The sequence below is a fragment of the Desmodus rotundus genome, chromosome 6, assembly GCF_022682495.2.
Source record: "Desmodus rotundus isolate HL8 chromosome 6, HLdesRot8A.1, whole genome shotgun sequence".
NCBI lineage: Eukaryota > Metazoa > Chordata > Mammalia > Chiroptera > Phyllostomidae > Desmodus > Desmodus rotundus.
In genome coordinates, this window is record NC_071392.1 from 156,366,200 (window position 1) to 156,383,833 (window position 17,634).

At 52.1% G+C, this 17,634-nt stretch overlaps 1 protein-coding gene across 5 annotated transcripts in view; it reads left to right on the top strand.

The window, feature by feature from the left end:
* CPLX2 (complexin 2) overlaps positions 1-17,634 on the top strand; it is a 69,123-nt gene that overhangs the window by 41,752 nt on the left and 9,737 nt on the right. For 2 of the 5 annotated variants that reach the window (XM_071221818.1, XM_071221817.1), the window contains one exon: positions 5,963-6,134. The exons of 2 other annotated variants lie outside the window; for them this stretch is intronic. The gene's annotated coding sequence lies outside the window, so the exon portion shown is untranslated. Of the gene's footprint in view, positions 1-5,962; positions 6,135-14,582; positions 14,762-17,634 lie in introns of those variants that run through there. One more of the 5 variants, XM_024577053.4, reaches the window with a different exon arrangement.

The window sequence follows — 17,634 nt, forward strand, 5'->3', positions numbered from 1 at the left end:
GTAGCCAGGGAAGGCTTCTTCCCCAAGGACGTGGGGATTAAAGGGAAGGAGAACAGAAGCGAGGAGGGCCACTGCGGAAGACCTGGAGAGTAAACGTTACAGGAGGTATTGGAGTGGGGGCTGCAAAATCGGTCTCTAACATAAAGCAGAGGCTAGTCCCAGCTGCCACATACTAGCTGTGACACCTTAGCCAGCATGACAAATCTCTCTGAGCCTCAGTTCCCTCATTTGCATAACGGGCACCATGTCAACTACCTCACTGGACTACACAGTGCCAGTCAATCCTATTTTTTTAAAATTTTTTTCTTGATTGATTTTAGAGAGAGAGGAAGGGAGAGAGAAAGAAAGAGAAACATCAGTTTGTTGTTCCACTTCTTTATGCATTCATTGGTTGATTCTTGTATGTGCCCTGACCAGGGATCAAACCCTCAACTTTGGCATATTGGGACGATGTTCTAACCAACTGAGCTACCCAACCAGGGCCAGTCAATCCTGTTTTAGACGCAAGTGATAGAATGATCAATGAAAATAGTTTAAATGTAAAAAATGGTTATATTTGTATAACAAAAAAATCAAGGGCAGATTCTGGATTTTAGGAACAGCTTGGTCTGGGAGTTATGCAGTATAATTAGGGCTTGGTCTCTGTGTCTATCGATTCTGTTTTCCTCTGGCCTGGCTTCCACCTTAGGCTGTTTCCATACTGCAACCCTGTAGCTCAAGACTGACACTTTCTCAGTTCAGTAACTCCCACAGAAGGAGAATGTTTCTAATACTTCCAGAATAAGCTCCAGGATTGATTCTCACTGGACCATCTTGAGCCACGTGTCGATCCTTAAATCCTGGGCCTGGGTTATGTGCCAATCCCTAGAGCCTGAGGGAAAGAGGATGGAGGGACTCTGTCCAAACCATATGGTCAGAGAATAAGGGAAGCGTGGATCCCCAAAGGAGTATTAAGGTGCTGCCTAGAAGAAGCTATGGGACAACCTGTGTCTACCACAGTGATGACACAGAGACACAGGTGACAGTGCTGCAGGAGCTGATGAGGCACTGGTGGTACTGCGTAATCACTGTGACTTTTCACCCTGCACCCAGGCATGGACTGAGCCCCATCTCTCATTCAGGCATCCTGGTCCCAGAGGAGCAGAGAGGTGACCCCGGGGCCAGACAGCCTGGATGCAAATCCTGAATGGCCCCTTCTAGCTGTGTGACCTTGACAATTTCCTGTCCTTTCTCTGCCTCTTCAGCCATCTGTGAAATAGGCATAAAACTAATACTCCTATCATAAGGTTATTGTGCAGCTTAAACAAGGCAGTATACATAAGGCACAGAGACCAGCGGCCAACACAGAGCGGCTCAGTAAGTTAGCTGCTATCATCATCATCATTCCACCAGCTCTGCATGTCAGAGATCTCGTTGACTCACCCTCCCCACTGGTAAGGCCCTTCCCACTTCTTCCACAACAACCAGCCAAAGCCTATGGAAGGCCCTTCCACTTGATGAAATCAAATGTAATTAAGAAACTTCTGGGCAGCAGGAACTCGGAGTGGATCCTGCAGCCTGAGGGTGTCAGCCTGAGTTGAAAAGAGCCTTTAGGAGCGAGCATCAGAGATCCCTGAATAATCCAGACCACATCCTCCATATGGCCAGCTTACCCCAGGTTATTGTCACAATGCTCAGGAAGCAGGCTACTTCCCATGCCATATCCAAGGAGCTGAGCAGTGTCCCTGTCTGTTACCTGCAGGCATCCAAGTGTATGGATCCTGCCCACCCCCCAGAACATCTAGGAGGCAGAACCAATTAGAGAAGGAGAAGAGAATGAGAGAAGGAAGAAGAGAGGAAACTATTTCATTAATCGCCCTGTGTGTAGCCCACACTCAGCTGGGCACTTAAGTACAAGTCCTCATTTAATCTCCATCACAGATGTTGGTTCCCACCTCCCACACTTCAGGTGAGAAAACTGAGTCTCGGAAAGGTAAAGTGACCTGCCTGAGGTCACCCAGCTAGTGAACAATGAAGCCAGGACCACCCCAGGCCTTCAGATGCCACGTGGCAGCTCCTGCCACACTCTACACTGAGCCAAGCCGAGAGCCTGACAACCCGCGGCAAGTCCAAAGAGAGAGCAGGTTTCCAAGGAGAAGGAGGAGAAGTGTTGGGAACATGCAGTTATTTACAGGATGTAGTGTGGGTTGTCGCATGACAGAGGGAGATGTCCCGAGGTGAAGAGGGAGTGGGAGATGCTAGGTCCTCAGTTTCCTCACCTACAGAATGGAGATGAATATGCCAGCCTCCCAGGGAGATGGAGCCTGTGAACGGAAAGAGCGCATGTGCAGGGCTGCCCCACATGTACAGTACAGCAGGTTCTGGGGTGGGAGGCAGGGTGTATATGGTCTCCCTCAGAAGGAGGGGACTGACCCCAGGAACTGTGGCCTCAGTTTCCCTAGAAGTGAGGGAGGAACATGCTTGAATCCTTAACGGAGGCCCTCAGTCTTCCAAAAATGGCAATTTGCTGAAGAAATTTGCAAATGAGGACTGGGAACAGGAGGATTCAACCAGGGAGTCTCTGCAGGCTTGACTTGCTACTTAAAACCTTGCTATGGGTGGCCCCCACCAATAACATCCAGGCTCTCACCATCTTGGCAAGGACCCACAGGCCCTGAACTGCCCACCTCTCTGACCTTGGAGGGTCAGCATTGGTGGGGAGCCTTTTCTACCTCTAAGCCTGAAGAGCAAGGAGGAAATGGTTGTCCAGTCTGCAGAGGACAGCTGTGTGGGAAGGACCAGTTGACAGGAGTGGTGGCCTCTGTCCAAGGGGCACTCTGATCCTGTTCTCTTCCTGCTTCCAGTCCCTGCTAGCACCTCCTATTGACGGAACACAACCAGAAGCCTGAAGACAAAGGGAGCTACTGAGTGGCCATCTGGGCACAAAGGAGGGCAGGGAGGGGGAGCGTGGATCTGTAGGAGCCCAGATCACCTCCCAGCTGGTGCCACAGGGACCTCTGTGGCACCTACCACAGTGAAGTTGTGTTGAAATGACTTCAAGACATGAGTTGACACAGAACCTCCTCCCTCTTCCAACCGCAGTCCAGTGTAATCAGACCATTACAGAGAGAGAGAAAACAAAACAAAACAACTAGAGAAATCCCTGAGAAGCTGTTGCAAGGAAAAAGGCATGTTTAGGAAAACCTTTTAAAACTGAGATGTAGAATCCAGAAGCCCATTTGAAGCAGTGAGGTCTAAAATGATGCAGTCCAAAGACACCCTGAAAGTCACCTTGAAAAGGACTGTAGGGCCAAAAATCAGAGGCCTTTCAAATGCACGCAATGGAAAGAGGTGAGATAAAGGACCAGTGAGATGCTTGATGATCACAGCTCTGGGAGACAGGTGAGATAAGAGAGCCACATTCAGAACATCTGAGGGAGCCTCTGCCTCTGCTTCAACTGAGGAAGACCTCGGGGAAATTCCTGCCTCCAAATTGTCCTTTGGAAGTAGAGGCACAAAGGCACTGCTCTGGCAGATGAATGTTCCAACTCCAGTTGACAAACGAGATACAGACAAATCGCCAGGCACGGATGGCACCAGCCCAAGAATGCTGATGCCACTCAAGGGTGAAATTGCAGAGCTGTTGGCCAAAAACATGTGCAGTTTTGAGGGGATGTGGATGTAGGAACTGGGATCTGTGGATATGAAGTTTGAGCTTTGGCAAAGCTTTGAGCAAGGACCCACTAGCGGGCTCCTTTTCTTAAGTCACATAACCATGGGGACCAGGAAGTAGAGGAGGCACTTAGAGAACTGAGAACAGGGTGATTGGCTCCTTCTTGGAATGTGAGATGATTAAACAGTGGGGCCTTCCAGGGCCAGGGCCTGCTTGATTAGAAGTGTTCTGAAGGAGGGGACTCACAGCTCCACCTGGGAGAGTCCAACAGGTCTCTCCCAGGTGGCACAGACAGAAACCTCATTGAAAATAACTTAAGTGGACAGGTGGCATTTATTGGTCACATACCAGAGAAGTACATGGGCAGATGAGCCTTAAAGGCACACTGAGATGTAGGCACTCAAACGCTGTCATCATGCATATCTCCTATCCTTCTCTAGGCTCTGTTCTTCTCTGTGTTGGCATCACCCTTGGGCAGGCTCTCCCCAGATGGTAGCAAAATGGTCCAGCTGCTCAGGCCCACATTCTGCCAGTCCTGTAAATCCCATTGAAATGGAAAGCCTCTTTCCCATTGATTCCAGCTAAAGTCCCAGGGCTGACACTCATTGGCTTAACTTGTGTCATTTTTTTCATTCCTGTGCCAATCAGAGAGGCCAGAACTAACAGTGCTCTAATTGGCTGGCTATGGGTCTAACGCCCACCATGGAAGTGGGCACATGGTATCAGCCCTAATCAGACCATAAAGCCTGGGAGTGGGGGAGGGGAGGGATTCCAGAGAGACCAAACATGCCAAAATCATCTGTCACCACAGCAAATGATGCCAAAAACATCCCAATGACAAAATGCCAGTGATGGAGCTAAAGCATGGAAGGAATTCATGGGGTTATGGGAATGGACCAAGAATGCAAATAAAGGGAAAAACAAGATTTAAACAAGGATGTCAGCACTGTTATTGTAGTCTGTGGTCCAGCAAGGGCCTAGGTCTGCAAGCCTCACCCTGAGATGGGCACCTTGAGGCACACGGGCCAGGACAAGCCATTTCAACCCCAAGTGGGTAGGGCAAGGCCATGCATGGATTTCACCTCTGGGAATATTTGCTGAGCATTCACAGTGGAGAAGGCCCTGGGATTAATGTTAGAGAATCAAGGACGAGCAAGACACAGTCCTTGCCCTCAAGCAGCTTACGATCCAGTGGGAGAAGACGACCAAGGAGGTGCACGTCAATAAAGGAATAAAATGATCCTCACAGGCGCTGAGTGCTCTGTAGCAGGGAGTGCTGTGTGGGACAGAAGTTGGTCGTGGTGTACAGGCTGGCACAGGAGGCGGAGTGGGATCCAGGGAGGCCCTTGTGGGTCTGGGCGTGATGCTACAGACAATGGTGAGTCATTGAAGGCTTTGAGCAGGGGTGTGACACAAGCAGGAAGAGCCTTCGTGGTCTTAATGGAGCCAGATGAAGCCCAGAGGAGAGTCACAGAGATGATCAAAGGGCTGACACAGGCCTGTGGAGGGAGACAGAGGAGTGAGGAGTGGAAAGATGATAGCCGAGGGAGCCTTGATCAAAGTCAGGCAGAGGAGCACATGGCTTCCTGGCGCTGGCCCGAGATGGGGATGGAGCTGCCCCGTGAAGACAAAGAGAATGACACTGTGTTCAGTTCCCATCGGAAAAGGTGAGTGTCGCACACACAAAAAAATGTTATTTATGTAACTATGACCCCCCGAAGAGGGGGTGTAGGCTGGTAGTGGGGGATAAGTTACTAACAAAGAGGCCCTGGCAGTGTCCAGAGTGAGTTGTAAAGGAAGGCTGAGGGCAGCAGGGTGTCCAGGGAGGTTCCCATTCATTCATTAAGCAGCCACTTCCTACGGGCCTGCTCGGAGCGGGGCCCTCCTCTGGGCTCTGAGCTCAGAGACCTGAAGCAGGTGTCCCCTTGTCTCACTATGTCACAGCCGCCTTCCGAAAGGACCCAGCCCCCTGTATGTTTATAAGGCAGCATCTGCTTCCCTACCAGATGGGAATCTGCCAATTTCTTCATGGTGGTATCCCCAGCGCCAAGAGGGGTCAGTTTGTGTTTGAGCAAAGCACTTCTCTCAGCCTTGGTGAGTCCCCTACCCTTGTGGAGCTCAAAGACTGGAGAGCGAGTCAGATGAGTGTCGAGTTTAGTTTCACTGGTGCTTTGAGGACGAGGTCCATGTGGGAACACTCCTGGCTAGCCTGTTTCCCAGAAGGGATTCCTTTATGCTTTAGCTAAACCCTGGTGGTCAGAGTAAAAGCTTGCCGAGTGATCACAGCAGACAAAGCCATTTCTCCCCTAGGAGCAAACAGCACAGGCAGAGGCTCAGAAATGCCAGTGGACACTGCCCAGGCGGCTAACTGATGGAACTGGAGAGAGTCGTCAGGGTCCAATCATGCAAGGCCCTAAAGGCCAATTTAAAGGCTTTGAACTTTCTCCTGACGGCAATGGGAAGACAGTTAAAGGATTTAAAGGCAAGTATTTTTGTGTCAGTTAAGATTCTTTTGGTTGCAAGTAAAAGAAAAAATCTAAAACGGCTTTAGCAAGAACAAAAGGGAAGAGGTGGTTATTGGCTCATAAGAAGGACGAGGCCTGGCAGAGCTGCGGGCACAGCTTGATCCAAGGTGTAAACAGTGTCATCAGGCTGGGGGTGCGCATTCTCCTTTTCTTGGCTTGGCGGGCTCTGAGCTGGTGGTTTCCATTCTGAGGCTCCATGTGGCGGCTCCTGGGAACCCCAGTTCACGTCATAGTGGAGCTAAAAGGAGAGTCCATTTCTCGTACCAGAAGCAAAAGTCCCTGAATCGAGTCTCTCTGGCCCTCACTGGTCTGATTTGGGTCCCGTGCCTCTCCCTGAACTAGTCCAGGGGCAGGGGACCACGTGCTAATTGGCTTAGCCCAGGTCACATGATCCACCCATGGGTTCAGATGAAATACACAAGTAGGTCCCTCCGAAGCTGATGCCATGCAAGGGAGCAGTGGATGCCAGGTGGCAAAATAAGCTGTGGCCACCACATGGGTTGAGGGGATGATGCAATCAGGCCATGTTTTGGAAAGCTATGATTCTCCTACAGCTCTGGGGGCCAACCTGAAGGCGAGAGCAGAAGCAGGAGTGATGGTGAGATGGTTGGTGTGAGGAACCAGGCTGAGCCAAACTGAGCAGAAGTGAGCAAAGGGCTGCCACAGAGGGGACTTCTTATTTAATTCCTTAGGACACAGTTCCAGGACGCTGACCTACTGCCCCCATCACTTTTAAGCATCTTCAGACCTAGACCACCCAACCCCCTTAAGGACCAGCCTGTGGCAAAGTCCCCATATAGGTTCCCCTAGCAGAGTCACCCAGACTCTGGGGAAAGGTACCCTGAAGCTGCAGACCCGGGCTCAGCTTCCAGAAACACACCAAACCCCCCTCTGGAAATGTGGCCACCTATGGAGACCAGAGTTCAAATACTGATGCCACTGTTTCTTGAGCAAGGTGCTTAACCTCTCTGAGTTGGAATATCCATCTGAATATAAAGTGGACATGATGACATTTAAGGTAACAGAGGCACTGGAGTAGGAATTCAATCAAATAAAGATTATGAATCACCTACAGCAGTGAGAATCTCAGTAAATGAAAATCCCTTCCTCTTCAGCCCTTCACACTTTTCGCTGGCTTCATCTTCCCAAGACCTCTCCAACCCCGTTTGTTTGCCAGATAAAAGGTGGTTTTGTTTTACTTTGTTTTTCTGCCAGAAAGAAACAACTGGAGGTTGAGTGGCAAAGAGCAGCTGTTTTTAGATCTGTGGGTGGAAAATTCCTCCTGTTCTTCAGCCTGAAGTCTAAGCCCCCTCTTGACTTCCCTCAATGATTTCCATTCGGGAACACAACATCCCAGTCCCTCGTGTGTCGGGGGGAGGAAGAGTGAAGGAGAAGAAAAACCATCTCCCCATCTTCCTCTGGGCTTCAAATTCTTTTCTTTCTAACTCCAACTTAAACTCAGGAAAATCATGAGGCAGATTCCTTTGACCAAGATCATAGAAGGACGCGTTGTCTAATGGTTACACTGCCCCCGACTCCAGAAGAAATCCTTGCCGGGCTCGGGTGTGGGAGGGGAAGAGAATGAACGCCTGCTGAGACTGTGCCGCTGTTTCCCAAACATTATGTTGTCTGAGCCTCACAATCGCCCTGGGAGGTCAGAGCCATCCCCCCAGTTTGCAGAGGAAACTGAGTCTCAGAGAAAAGCTGCACCATCTGGGAGGGGCAGAGGTCTGCGGAGCTGTCACCCATGTCTCTCTGTGGCCAGAGCCCAGGGCAATCTTCTCTAAGATGTCTCGGAGATGACCTAGGCAGCCCCAAGACGGCCACCCTGTTCCTTCCCTGCTTTGGGCTTCCAGGCCCATCTGGCTTGCAGGCTGTGTGTATTTGCTTCTCCTCCTCAGAGCTGCCTCTTCACGAGGACAGCACTGAGTGTGTTGTGTTATCGTCCACTGTCTGTGGGCATCTCTCCCCCGCTCTCTTCTGAGTACTTCCAATCAGCAGCTCCAAAGGGAAAGGATCTTCTTGGGCGTGTGAATTGGGCCACGTGTTATCTCTCTGTGGAGTATTTGCATCTCTCACAGTGGAACAAAGGGGTTAAATATGAACTCCAAAATTTCTTATACACCTGTCTGCCCAGGAGAGTTCCTGGCATGTCACAGCCCCTCCATACACATCTGATAAATGAATAATTAAATGAAAACCACCTACCACCCCAGGTTGTATTGCAGCTGGAAGGGCTGACACCTGTAACATCCCTAGAACAATGCTTAGCCCACTGGAGGTGTTTTAAGGGTGGAACTGTATGCTTGGGTTATAACTGGGATGGAATATTTTCTACGAGTTAAAAGTTTCATTAAGTCGCTGAGTGGTATTAAGAAAGCCTCATCCCCTTTTCCATGCTGTTTCTCTATCTGTAATCTGAGGGCACTGGGTGAGATGACTAGAAACATAGCTTTTCATTGCTGACTTTTATGCATGTTGCCTCTCCTCCCTTCACTCCGCTCCTCCCCCTACTAACACACCCACACACACCACGTGCCTGCCCATCGAGCTCCAAGATCCCGTTCTGCTGCCCCTCGGCATGCTCTCTCTCTCTTTCATTTCCTTGCACAAAGCTCCAGAGCTTATTAGCCTCTGCTGTCCATGTTCCTCAGATATGTCTGCCTGCTTTAATGAAACAGCAATAATGCCCCTCGTTCATTTTACCAAAGAGTGAGATCTGTTTTGTAGGCCAGGGTGTGCTGGCCCTAACTGGAAGGAAGAAGTCATTTCCAACTCATGAAGGCAGGGGTTCTGCCAGCTGCCTTTGCACCAATATGGAAAGGACATTTATGTTCACAAATGTAGATGACACCATGGAGGCAGCCCTGCAAGGGACAGAGGGAAAAAGGCTTCCAGTCCAAAAGAAGCAGCAAGGCTAAAAAAGAAATATTCCTCCAAGACCAGGAAGAAAATCACCCTCCAGGGTCACTTCCAACTCCACGATTCTAGACATTAAGATTCACAGGATTTTTTAAAATTCTAAAGTTGTGAGTGTGTGTAATTTAATCTAAACTTCTATTAATCCTAAAATATCCTATGATTCCATGATTTTTTTCTATAAGATTCAGACCCCAAATTGTGATTCCCAGATTCTATTGACCCAAGGCAAGGTTTTCAACTAGTAGGTGTATCAAAAATACCAGGGGGCCTGGTAACCAGTGCAAATTCCTGGGCTCCCAGCTCAGAGATTTTAGTTCAGTCCTGTGGGATGAGACCCAGGAATCTGCAATTTTTCCAACAAGTCCCCCACCCCAGTGGGCCACTCTTGGACATAGAGTGGTTAAAAACCTGGTCATTGTATATTCTGTGATTCTTAGTGTGATTATAAAAGGGCATTTTACTTATGATTCTAGTGCTCTGGAGTTCTGTTATTCTGTTTCCATGTACCTAAGGAGAGGATCCTAAGGGGTAGACTCTTCTGAGTGTGAGTTTCACAAGGCGAGAGGAAAAGGGACTAAGTGCCATCAGGGCAGAGGGACATTCTGGAAGGAGGACCTCCTGAGAGCACAGAGCAAACTCTGATGCTGCGCCCACTGTGCCTAAGTGTGCCCCGTGCTAGCACTCGAATGAGGAGGCATGGCAGGGTACACTGGCTGGCTCCAGGGTGACATGAGTATCTGGGGCCATTGAGAAGAACTACTGATGGCCAGGGAGGTCCAACCACACCCCAGAGAGCTGGAAGGGCTGAGGTTGAGAAGGGGATACAGAAGTCGCAGCAGAGAGCTTGAAAAGATCCAGAGGCAAGGGAGGAAGACTTCACCACAAAACACCCTTGCTGTGCCACGTGGTGGAGGGAACTGCAGACTGGCGGAGCAGACATGAAATGCAGTTTCAGGAGAGCTCAAGATACGGGGCAGCTGACATCCTGAGGTTCTGCACAGGGGCAGCAAGGACTGCTTTGACACACTAATGAGTGCCTGGGTCTGGGAGGTTGGGACAGGGTGGAGGGTGGCAGAGGACCCTGGGAGGGGCTCAGAGTGAGGGCAGGGCTCTGGGAGTGAGAGAGAGGGACTCCTCAAGGAGTTCCCCCCACCACACACACACACGAGTCCGGGTGTGGCCCTCTTTCTGAGAAACCGAAGTAGAGAATGGAGAGTCAAAGATTTCCACAGCCTGCCAGGTGGAGCAAGGGCTAGCAGGTTGGGTCTTCATAGGCCTGTCTGGTAGGGGCAGAATGGAGAAGGAGGGGTCAGTCACTCTCACTGACACACTTAGCCTGCACACCTACACACAGGTGATGACACATCCTGATGCACATAGACACCCCTTCCGCCTTACATGATGGCAGTGATACAGGCGCCACTCCCTTGTGACACACATCTGCACACTCACCCCCAATGACAGCACCAGTGCACACTAATGGTAACATCTGTCACCGACATCCTCTCTCGTTGCCAGCAAGTTAGGCTTAGGCCATCAGGTCAGAATGTCCCCAAAGCCTTCTGGTCTGGCAGAGTCTATGTAAACATGCCCCTCCATGGTTGCACACTGCACAACACGCACAGCCGTGCGTGGCACCCTTGCCTCACATCCGAACCGTCGCACAAAGCTAAGGACACATCCCACTGCAACAGCAACCCGCTCGGCTGCACGCTACCCACCACACACAGCTGATACACTCACACCGGTCACTTCACATCAGGAGGGACTCACCAGCACCACACACAGCGGCAGACCCACACTTGCCCTGCTTGCCCCCGGTGCCCTCCGCATGGGTGCTGCCCACTTCCTGCACCGCTCCACCCTGGTGGGCACACACACACAAACACACCACTGCACACTAGTGGGTTTGCCTCCATACATGTCATTCCATTTTGAAGGAACATGGCTGGAACCCTGACCTCACCCCCTGACCATTATGAGTGACAAGGGGAAGCCACTCATGAGATGAGCTAGATGTCCTAGAGCTCTTCCCTGTGTACTGCCCCCATAGCTCTGTTTCTGCCCCGGGCACGTGGCCACCCCTTCAAACCAAGTGCAACTCTGCCCCTCCAGGCTCAAGCCAGAATAGCAGGAAGTGGAGTTGGCATCTGGAGCCTTCAGATGTCGGTCAGGCCCAGACAGCAGGCTCCGTCCAGATCAGGGCTGGAGGCCAGTGCTTCCTATATGCCTCCTGCGCGGCACCCTGAGTGCCCTTTGGACAGAGGTGGTTGCAGGGGAGAGATCGGCTGACCTTTGGACAAGCACCATCCTCACTGATCACCGCACTTATGATCTGTGACAGTTGTCATTCTGCACACACTGTTCCTTGATCCCCACACAAAGTGCTGACATTAGCTCTCTTGATTGGCTTCCTGGTGAACATTCAAGACATGTACATACCATTTTAAAAATCTGTTCAAATCTGGCCCCCTGTCCTAGCCCACAGCACTTATAAATAAAAGTGGAAATTCAGCACCAGCCTGGCTAAGACACCTTAAGCAGAGCCATAACCGTGTTTTACCAGGTGCCTCTTAGCAGCTGTCCAGGGAGCAGACTCTGCAGGGACCGGAGGCTGGAGGCGGGGGAGGGGATGCACATCAGCAGGGTTGGAGACGCCAGAGACTGAAGGGAATGCTAACAACCCACATGACACGAGGACCCCGATCAGGGTGTGAATTCATTTTTTTTTTTTTTTTAGTGAGAAACTGGAGATAGGAAAGACTGTAAATGTCAATGTAAAAAAATATCTGCAGAGCAAAAGTTACATTTCCATAGGCTGTGGGATGTGTCGGAAGAGAAGCAGCCCAGTATGGTGGGACCCCAGAGCTTGGTGTCAGGTGGGCCTGGGCCGGCATTCTGGCTCTGCCCAAGACTCACTGTATGTCCCTGGGCCTTGTCTTCACCGTCTGGAAAATAGGGATTTGTGTGAACTAAAGGAGAGATGTAATTTATGCAAAGCACCAAAGTGAGGCAAGCTGGGATCCTGATGGTTGCTATGATTAGTAGTATTGTAATCACTAGGAAATGCTTATAATACTTAGCGACTTTCTGCAGTGATAACAGAGCACTGGGAACCAAGTCCGGACTGGTAGCGCTGAGCAAGGGGCAAGCACTCATCTCTCCATCATCCTTTCTTGACAGGAAGCGCCAATAGCTAACGTGTCATGACTTATCCCTAATCATTCAACAGGATGAAGCCACCAAAACTTGACTGAGCTGTCCTTTTATTCATCAGTAAGACCTTCTGCAGCTAGACATGATTCATGTCAGCTCCCTCAGTTTTAATAGACTCACAGAAGCTTCGGTTCAAAGGGGGCTGTACCTGTCCTACTGCCATCCTCCAGGGCTGGGGAAGTCACCACCTCACAGGCGCACTCTATTCTATGGCTGGACAGCTTCAACTGGTAGAAGGTTCTTCCTCTTAGAGCTTCTGTCTGCTCCCTTTACCTTTCCCCCATTGGCCTAATTCTGCCTTCAGCACCAGTAAAAATGATAGTACTCCTCTTTCTTTTTCAGTGATCATTTATTCATCCAACAAGCATATCCTTAGTGCCTACTTTGCTGTGTACCATGCTAAGTGCCGGAATTACACATTGAGCAAGACTTGCCAGACCTTTGAGGACTAATTCCCCTTTAGCATTCTCTCCTCCCAGTGAGACATCGCAGACCTTTCAACCTTCCCTCATCTGACCTGTCCAGATGCCCACCACCAAACCACCCCCCTTCTCTTCTAAACATATTCGAGTTTATCAAATTCCATCTTAAATTGTGGTGCCCAGAACTGAGCTCAGTGTTTTTCTGAAAGTTAAGTTGGGTTTTTAGCCAAGATTGGTTGACTTCCATGTCAAACGCAATGCCCGTTGTGGAAAAAACCCAGTTGTAACCACAGTGCTACCAGCCAGGTCCCATTTACTGAGCTTCTGTTCTAGAAGAACAGAGAGGGAGGAGGGAGGGGGACTATGACTCCTGAAATGGCAGGATTTCAGATCTCCCTGCCCAGAACTCCCCTCGGGCATTTGTGCCAAGTCTAAGTCATTCTAATCAAGCAGCCTCCCCTCTCCCCCACCTCCATTAGTGCCTGCCATGGAAAAGGGAATAAAAATCAAGAATGAGCAGGCCGAAGGCCCAACACAGTGCTAAACAGGGAACTCAGACATAAAAGAAAGACCTTCCCTAAACCAAGCCCCACAGCCTGTAAGGGGAGAACAGAGGTGAGCTTCAGAAAAGACCCTCCAGGAGAGGAGAAGGGGCCCACCAATGGCCTCTGACTTGGGGGGAGGGGGCTTCCTCACTTTGAAGCCTCTGCTGTGAACATGTGCAAAGGAAGAGTCCTCCCTCCCCCATAGGAACAAAATCATGCCTCCTTCCTCTCCCAGATCCAGTCCTCTGAAGCTCTTGCCACTCACTTCTTGGAAGGAGGCCATCCCCTTACAAGAGCAGAAGTCATTTCCACTCTGACATAACCCTGACTGATGTGTGAACTCCAGCAAATCCTTTAAAGTCCTGGCGCAAGGCCATGCCTCTCTGCAGCCATCTTCCTACACATCTGCCTGGGTTGCAGGAAGCGGTTGAGAGTCAAAAGACAGCAGGCTGAATGGAGAGGCTGACTGTGGGGCAGTAGCCAAGCGAAGCAAAGCAAAACGAGTGAGAGAGGAGGAGGAAAGGCTGTGGGCGGGGGCAGATGCTACCCTCTTCTTCCCCAGGCATCGGAGAGAAAGAAATGGCCTCCTGGGGTAAAGTTTTCCAAAGGACTCCTCATTCTTCACAGGACAGCAGGCCGAGAAGGGACTGGACTCGCCTAAGGTCCATGGCAATGCTGCAGCATTCAACCTCTGGGTCCACTTGGAGGGCCCCTTGCCCCCTGTGGGGGCTTTGCCCACAGCATTCATCAGCGTCTTGAGTGCTCACATAGCAGGATGCACTGCTGCGAGGCTGCAAATATGACCTGATGGTGGTCCTGACCGTTAGGAGTTCCCAGGCAAGAGGCATGCAAACGGAGGAACAGGGGCCCCTGAAACAGGTGTCTCTCTCGGCACGATGGGAACCCTCAGGGGAGTGAGCCCACCTCCACCTGGAGGAATCAAGGAGAGCTTTCCCAAGCAGGTGACCTCTGAGTTCTGCCTTAAAGAACCCTTCTTCCATCTCCTCACCCCCACTGTCCCCTCAGTGCATTGGGCAGCAAGCCTGTGGCCCTAATAGCTGTGGCCAGGACAGGTGGCAACAGGGGGGACTGGCAGGGAGAGGACAGACAAAGGTGGGGAATGAAGGGGAGTGGAGGAAGGGCAGAGAGGATGAAAACGGAGAATGGGAAAGGGAGAGGGAGGAGGAGAGGGGAGCGAGGGAGAGAGGGAGGGAGAGAGCGGGAGGGAGAGAGAAAGAAAGGGAGAAAGGAGAGGGGGAGAGGGAGAGAGATTTGAATTTCCCATCTGGAAGGGGAGCGGTAGCACGTCAGGGCCTGGCTGAGGGGCGTGATTGGAGGGCGCCTCCCGCGGCAGCGGCGGCCCCAGCTCGCCTGGCGGAGTTGCAGGAGGCGGCGGCAGGAGCTGGAAGAGCAGAAGGAACCGCCTCGCTGAGTCCAGCGGAGCCCTGCAGTGGCTCAGACGGCTGCAGGGACCGCCAGGTCGGTGCTGGCCGGGGGGCCGGGAGGGCGGGGCCGGGTTGTGGGCAACAGGGTCCTGGCTCTCCTCTTGAGGCCGCAGGGCAGCCCAGAAGGTTGGGGAGTACTACTTTCGGGGGTACAGCTCCCCAAGACGGACCGGGTGCGCGAAGGGGAGGCTGCGCGGAAACAGCGAGCACCCTCCCGGGCCTCGCCAGCCGAGGTACTGAAAGGACAGCTCCCTGCGAGGGGGTTAGCGAGCAGGCGGAAAGGCAGTGAAGCCGACCAAACTGGGAAGAGGTGGGGGACCCCGTCCGTACCCCTCCCGGCAGAAGCCTGAAACAGCCCGGCTGCTGGGGAGTCAGGACTGCCCCGAGGGTAATGGGAGACTCGAGTCTGAACCCAGAGAACAACTTCCATCTCGCTCTGGTGGGGGTGGGGATCTCGATCTAAGCTACTTAACCGGTAGCCCGCCAGGGCCCTCCTCGCCCCGGAGGAGGAAGCCGCCCCCATGGGCTACAGTTCAGGCTCCCGGAGTGAGTCAGAGGGCGGCGGAAAGGGAGCAGACAGACCAAAGGTGGAAGGGAAAAGAACCCAAACGTCTTTTGGGGTGGAGGACCAAGGGGACTATTTGTCCCCAGAGGAGGAGCCGAGGTGTGGGCAGCACAGCAAGCTGCCTGGGGTCATTCGCAAGGATCTCTTCTATGCCCTCACCCGCCCCACTCTGCCCCCTCCCCCAGCAAAGTTTGAGACCCCGCTGGGTCTTGGGGCTGGAGCTATGTGTTGGGGGGAGGGGCGCTCTCAGTGGCCAACCGATAGCTTGGGCAGAGCTGCCGGCTCCGTTAGTCTGCGTGGGACCGGGGACACAGAGAGGAGCGCCAGGATTCCCGTTCCCTCTTCTGCGGGGGACGCAAAGCCCCCACCACTTCTGCTCTTCTGCAGGTGCAGGTGCCCTACCCCCTTCCATTCTCCACTGCCCCTTCCCTTCCCCTGTGCTTCTCCCTTCCAGCGACATGGGGTGGGGTGGGGTGGGGGTGGACAGACAACCCTTGTCCCTGCCACTGCTGTTAGTAGAGGGTGGCAAAAAAGCAAATGAGTGTTGAATTGAGTTGCAGTGAACATAGCCTGGACTTGAGCCACTTATCACACGCGCGCGCGTGCACATACACACACACACACACAGAAAACAGCCACAAGGACAAACACTGCCGGTGCCTGAGTCTGTTTGTCAGAGGGCAGGGGCCCAGCTCCAAAACCGGCCTGAGCTCAGTCGGCAGAGCCTGAGGAGGTGCTACGCTACCTTGGGGCTGGGACAGGCTGGGACATGCTGGGAGGGAGTCAGGGAGAAGCTAAAGATGCAGTCCTGGGTCTCCGGCGTAATGAAGGCAAGGGAACCTGGTGCAGCCGCAGCCCTTCCCCACCCCCTTCCCCGCCTCCCCTCCCCCACCCCAGCACCACCACCACCACCACCCCCCACACCCCCCTTCCTGCGCTGGGATAAACCAAAGCTCCAGGCAGAACCGCTGAGGAGCGCCTCCTGGTGGTCCAGCCAAAATCCTCAACTGCAAGCAACCTGCTGGACCTCAGCTCTCCCACAGGCACCAGGCAAAAATCCCTGCACGCACACGCACACAGACACACGATGCCTAAGTTCAGAGTCAGAGCGCCCTTTGAATGCGTACATTCTCATATACTCACTGACACGGAACATTGCGTTCGATCCAGCAAACACATCCTGATGCCGGCTCCACCGTGAACCTGGGGGTGCTGTGGACTCTGGGATAGGAAAAATGCACGAGATACAGGGAGGAGCCCGGAGCGACTGGGAAGAGAAAGACACATAGCTGGACAGAGAGCATGAGCTGGAGGTAGTCAAGGTTGCCCCAGAAAGTGCCACAGGTCTCAGAAGAGGAAGACCCCGGGAAATTTCATGGAGGGAGTGATGTTTGAGAGGGACCTTTGAAAATTAATACTGCCGCTTATGATGACAATGACAACAACAATGATTATGACAACCGATGTGTACTGAGCACCTACAATGTGCCAAACACCAGGCTAAGCATTTTATCTGCATTCTCTCATTTAATGTTCACAGCATGCCTTGGGCACAGGTGTTATTTTCTCCACTTTACAGATGAGAAAAGATTAAGTCACTTGCTCAAGGTCACTTACAAGTAGTGGAGCCAGGATTTGAACTGGCAGAGATGGGACTGAGAGGTTTCCAGGCTGTGGGAACAACATGACAAGTACCCCAGGTTTGGAAAGAACACCCCGTGCTGGGGTGCAGCCGAGCAGAGCCACATGCCAGGCGTGGCGATGAATGGCAACGCAGGCAGGTGCTAGACTGTGCAGGCCTTGAAGGTCAGCACAAGGACTCCCTCCGTTTAACAAGGCTTTGTGGAGCTGTGGCAGGGTGTGTTTGCATGAGCAGATCTGCCCTTCAGGAAGATTAACCGGACTGCCACGTGGAGGATGGATGAGAGCTAGGACAGACACAGAGCTGAAGTTTATGCACAAATCCAGAACCTTGAGGCCCTGACCTAGGCATCAGCTGCCATGGGAGAGCAGAGGGTGTGAACACAGAAAGCACTGTGAAGCTACTACAGTCTCTGGACTTCTTCCTCGGCTCCCCATCGCAACTGTAACTCACCAGTTCCTCACGTGGTCTTTGCCTAGTGTCTGCCTCCCCAGCCTCCTGCATGGTCTCACAGTAAACGCTGGAACTTCCTCATGCCCTGCCACAGCATCAGCACACAGAACAATGCCTGGCAGAGCGCTGGTGCTCAAAAAATATTTGTAGTGTGAGCGTGTGAGTGAATAAATGAAGAATTCACTGAGTCTGGAGTTTTCAGTTGGGGCAAGTGGAACCAGGCATGCTTGAGGAAAAGAGAGAAGGA